Below are 6117 nucleotides of genomic sequence, written 5' to 3' on the forward strand. Positions count from 1 at the left end.
CAAGTTTAAAACCCCACTCATTGGATGTTTATGAAATGTAATTTGAACGTAGTTTTTACCGGCAGAGATGATGGAAAATACTCCTTAACAAGAGCTCCAGTAAATCAGACTCACTGTATGCTATAGCTCAGTCCAATCTCCTCTACCATCTTTGTCTCTGGGATGTATGTGTACCATAATGGATACCTAAGTTCACCACGATCCATTGACACCGCTTTAATGGCATTTGTGGGAGAGCTGGATTAGTACATATCCCATAAGTAGCTGTCTGACCCACATATATTAATTGATGGAAATACATCCTCAGGGTTGTGTTGTTTGTTCTAATAGCAGATATCTACTATTGAAATATATAATAAAAATTAAACTATATTAGACCTATTTGTATGTATGTACCTGTACAAATCCAAAAATAAATATTTCTTTTGTTTGTCCATTTAGTGGATTTGTCCCATTTTTGTTTCCATTGTTTATCAGAGCTAGGTAAGTACAGTTATATTGTTTTGGATGGCCTAATTATATCGTAGAAGATATTATTTTCTCATCATCAATAACATGTAGTTTACTAGATTCACCTGGATACTATTTAACACAAATATATATTGTCATCAAACTCCATAGAACAGTACATTTATTAGGACTGGTACCACTAACACATGGGACTTTTTTAAAAAAACATATATAATACAAACTTTTTTAAATGATTTCAGTATAAGCACTCCTTCAAGGCATACACTGATGACTATACATCATTAATAGTACATCCCCAGTTTAGATGAAACAGATCTAATGTAACTTTGTCATAGTCACAGACTTCACGATCATAAAACCATCATATAAGCAATGAAATATTGCCATGCACCACTATTAACACTTGCTATTAAACAAAACAATACCGCATTGTAATTAATAATTTCCCAACTAAACAATTAAAATGAAAAATCTAGACTTTTAGAAAAAAATGTGAAATTGGTCTGACATGTGATGTCATGATTGTACTGAAATGATTTTGATGATGTGTTGCTTGATTCCTTTCAAGGAAATGCTACATTATTTTCCCTATCAGGATGCTGTAAGTAATGATATAGTGAGACTATGAGTTTGAGTAATACTATGCCTATATCTTTTCCAGAAGATTTCAGCTTAATAGTAGTCTATTTTCCATCTCAGTGAGGTCTGTCAATAAAAATACACAAACAGTAAATTTTTATAATGAAAAATTATAAATTAGGGATGGCCATCTCAAACAAACCGAAATTATTAATGGCAGTATGGACATTCCTATGTAGTAGCCCACACAGAAGTACGCATTAACAATTTTATATTTAAAATCTATATTTTATGTACTATGTTATAGTACATTCCTTGACTAAAATCCTCACATTCTATTTAACTGAACAGCTGTTATTTTAGACTTCTTATAGGACTGAGCACTGTAAATATTTACTTTATGGTCAATACTACTTCTACATCTGACCACTTAACATCAATGTTTATTGTAGCGATGTCATGTTGATGCCATTTGAGTTTATGACTTCTCATTATTCATCTATAATAACAGACTATAATATACTTTTACTGAGTCAATATACTGTTAATAACACAGACTTATGTCAATAATGTATTTTTTCGTTTCTACACAAAATAAAAACTTACATTTATTTTCTGGCTGATTATGCATGTTTTGTACCATGTTATTGTAGGTGATCACATTAAAAGCTTGTTTAGGTCACGTGTCCATTGTATGAAGCAGTCACATTTTAACAGGGCAAGAGGGTGACCTTTACACTATTTATAATTGTCAAAAAGATTACTTGATTTACATAAACATTAACTGTTTGTTATAATAGAAAAGGTAACCTTTCATTTGCCAGTGATAACACAAAAAGGCATTGTAGCACTTAAATAAATATGTGTTAAGTCATGCAGTTTTATTTTCTTATTATATTCTAACTACATTACATAAAGTACATGACAATATGAACTACACCACATAATCAGCAAATGTTTCAGAATTGGCAACACTAGTCAACAAACAAAAATGGATTCTCGTTTTATATCCATTAACTCTGATATATCCATTGAAATTGATGTCAAAGTTGGTTTACTTCAATATCAGCTGATTCTGGATGCATTTTAGCCGATACCCGACGAAAGTTGAAGAAAGTTCAATATCATTAGAAGTAGAAGGTGGTGGAGGCTTCTTGAATATCTTCTTGACTTTTTGAGTTTAGTTGTTGCAAACGAGACTTTAACAGACGATCCCAAACATGATAAAGTATAATACCACAGAATAATACAAATGATACTGATAATAAAAAGTATTTGATACTTTTTTGTTTGGATTTTTCAAAGTTTTGTAAGTTCATGTGAGCCATCAATATTAGGTTGAGATTGAAAAATCACCCTCAAGAAGAACCAAAGGAAACTGTTGATACACTCCTTTTAACAAGAAATACATGAAATTAATAACAATTAGAAGAGATGTTAAAACAGTCAAGCTTGTTGTAGCTTCGAATTCAGTATCTAGAGACACAACCAGTGCTAAGATAAACACGAACAAGTAGTAATAATCCAGTCCAAAACGACACTTGTCCTTATATGGACCTCCCATATGCAAGGCTTCACATATGTTGACAACTTTTGGAAGCAGAACATGTATTTTGATAAAGGTCCTTCAAATAATGGTATAGTTAAAAGGAAGAAGGTGTATGGAACAATTAGAAAATGAGGACAGCCAGTGAGAATAAGAACAATGGTAGATGACAACCTCCCACATATTGGACGTTTGCATCAATGTACCACTTAGAAATATGTCATCGTTACAATTGATACGGCACGATGGATAACATGAAAAACAGTGCGTATCAATTTGGTATAAGAGAGAGGATCATAGTGGCTAGTACTGGAATTATTTGTCTTCCCACAAGTCGAACCACTTTGCTGGAATATCGTGATAATATTTATAATAGTATTAGAATAAACCAAATGTAGGTTGGAAAGATAAACTGAAGCCATGTCTTACTACAAGAATCCATACCATCAAAGAAACAAGTTTTAATACCCAAATCAAGATTGATCCAGGAAATGAACTGACTAAGAATTGGAATGGGACCACCAGGAAAGCAAATAAGCTTCATATATTTTGACAACATTAGCACAGAATATAAGTCCATTAACTGTACCCACAGATACAGTTAGATTTAAAACAATGATAAAAGCTACCAATACTATACCTGCCACAGCAAAAGGAATGATTTGAGTTATGTGGTCATTAGTGCATTCTTCACATTGCTTGGAACCTAACAAGAGACTGAATCCTTTCTTGCATTGTCCACAGAGTATGCCAGACCTTTTGTGAAGACATTGTGGATCAGGAGAGTTGATTTTAAATTGAATTGTTTCCATCATTGCAATAATCAAAGGGGCACACAGTAAAAAGTGATGGGTAGAAAGTACCCAAACTTTGGGTCAAAACACATGCAACTCAGGTAACCCATGTCTTTGGTTAAAATAACCCAATAAAAATTATAGTTAAAGCAACTGTCAAATGTATTGTGATTATAACTCACACCTATAGTTAAAGTAACATCTGACATAAGTAGTTGATGTAACAATTGCTGTTACTTTAACACTGTGCACTGTGGTTACTGTAACACTTAGTAGGTTTGATTCTAACATATGTTGTGATTATCATAACTAACAAATAGGTTGTTATAACTAATATTGTTAATATAAATCATTGGTGGTGACATGCTTCTTTGTTTGGTTTCATCATGTAATGTACTTTTATTTGATAGCCACACTGAAAAAAGCTTGTTGTCATTTTAACTATAGTTACATCAATATGATGTAAGCCCAATTCAAAGTTGCTACAAGACCAATACTAGTGTAACTCAATAATCATGAAGCAAACTAGTTGCATTTACAACCACATTGCTTTTACACCCACTTTGCTATAGTAGTCGAATCATGGCTTCAATTGAAGCTATAAGCAGATAACCATTTCAACTTAATTAACCTAGTTAGTTAGCTTGAAACAGTATCCACCTCTCCCTCATAATTTCAGTTATTGGATATAAACTACAAAGACTACTTTTGGCTTCTAGTTGGCTTTTCACATATTAAGTTACACCAGTTTTTGACTTTATGGTAACTCAATATTGGGCTACATCAACTTGATGAGATTCTGGTAACGAGGACAATTAAGGGTTTGAAATGACAAAATTCTATTTTAAGTGCACTATTATACCTATGTCATTTCTGTTTCTTCACACCAGTCATTAATATCTGATTTATTTAATTACAAATATTTATCATGGTCATATTTATATAAACTAACAGATGGTTTGACTTATATTTATCTAAAACGCTATGTTATGTAAACTAATATTGCTTTTTTCTCCCTTTTACCAATTTGTTTAATAACTAGATTACATTGTTATTCTGGTGTTAGTTATAGTAACAGTCAGTCAACATGGTAGCTTCAACCAACTTAGTTACATTAACCCATTTTAGTTAAAGTTACCCAGGAGTGTCACTTCAATTACATGTAGGTTAATAACCAATTTGTATTGTAGTTATACAACCATTGCGGGTAGTTTTAACCTTGTGTTTTTTTTGCTGTGTAGTTATATAAAACAAGGACAAACCAGTTCCTTGTTGTAAGGAGATTTTTGGTTATACATATGTTTCATTGGCATTACATACAAAGTGCTTACTATCATTAAAAAGTGTGAATTCAGAAGTTAGTAGGAATTTTCTTTTGCAGCATTTTACAGTGCTAAATATGACATTTCAAATTGGTCACCTAAATTCCATTGTTGTTAAGAAAGAGGTGGCTATACTGACTAAAACTATTGATCTTTTTTTTTTAATTTAGGTACTCTGAACTTAAAAAAAGTCAGTAATTCTTTTCCTATTATTCTTTTTCTTACGAGCAATTTTCATTTACAGTATATTTTTATATACCACGCCCAGTATATTTAGCTGGGCGTGGCTCTAATATATACTTAGTCTACTTTGGTTTTCTCCGTTTATAAGTTACTGCAGCTGATCTATGAAGTATGTCTTGGGACTCTTATATTGACAACTTAATTGCTCAAAGCAAAGATGCAAAAGGCACAGTACATGTCGATAAAGCTTGTATTATAGGACTGATGGAGGAGCTCAGTGGACTACTAATAACGGTGGCAATAAAATAAAGGTGAAATCTAACTCTTAAATAAATATTGACAATATTTTGTATAGCCTTCACATCAAGAAGAAGTGAGATTGCTAAATGTTTCAAAAGTAAAGACTTTGCCTCTTTCATGACAAGTGGAATTGTATTAGAAGGGATAAAATTTCAATTCTACGTGAGGAAGATAAGGAAGTAGTCTATGCAAAGCGTAAAGACTATGGTTCTCTCACACTTCAGGCATCAAAGACAGCCATTGTTATTGCACATTGCCCTGAAGGTTCACAGGCTGGCAATTGTAATAAAAGCTGTCGATACTATAGCTGAATATTTGTCCACCATGAATATATAATTATAAAAATTAAAGTTTCAACAATGTTGTATTATTATTTGATTCACTTATAATCATACCTGATGCAAAGTGAATAAAAACTATTCTATACATTTATTTATAAGACTGTGTAATCTCATATTATTTACTAATGATTCCATTCTCATTGCTACATTATTTTGAAGTCATGCTCATACCTAACAATGATATTATAAAGGATGGGAAGGGAGTGTCTATCACAGCTTGTTAGCACATAATTACTATTTGGAGATAGGTTTGGTTAAATGGATGTGCAAGTTAGTTAACAGCTACATACTATATTATATATACAATGGTGTTATAAGATAAGTGCTGATTTGGTCATTTTCATGATTCTTATCAAAAATGAGTTGTGACTATATCAATGAATTAAGTCAACTTATCACCACACTGACCATAGTGAGATGCCGCAATCAAGCCAGTAAATTTAACCCTCTGAGTTTTGTACTCGAATACACATAGGGGGAGATACTACAAAGGATTTGCCAGATAAATGCAAAAAAGCGAAAGGTAAGCAATTGTATCATATTCCCATCTTTATAAATTCCAGCGAAAGTATCACTTTCTG

At 32.2% G+C, this 6117-nt stretch overlaps 1 pseudogene; it reads left to right on the plus strand.

The window, feature by feature from the left end:
* The first annotated feature begins 5066 nt into the window (after positions 1–5066).
* LOC121366497 lies at positions 5067–5531 on the plus strand (annotated as a pseudogene).
* The last annotated feature ends 586 nt before the right edge of the window (positions 5532–6117 follow it).

This window comes from Gigantopelta aegis, unplaced genomic scaffold (genome assembly GCF_016097555.1).
Source record: "Gigantopelta aegis isolate Gae_Host unplaced genomic scaffold, Gae_host_genome ctg5947_pilon_pilon, whole genome shotgun sequence".
Classification (NCBI taxonomy): Eukaryota; Metazoa; Mollusca; class Gastropoda; order Neomphalida; family Peltospiridae; genus Gigantopelta; species Gigantopelta aegis.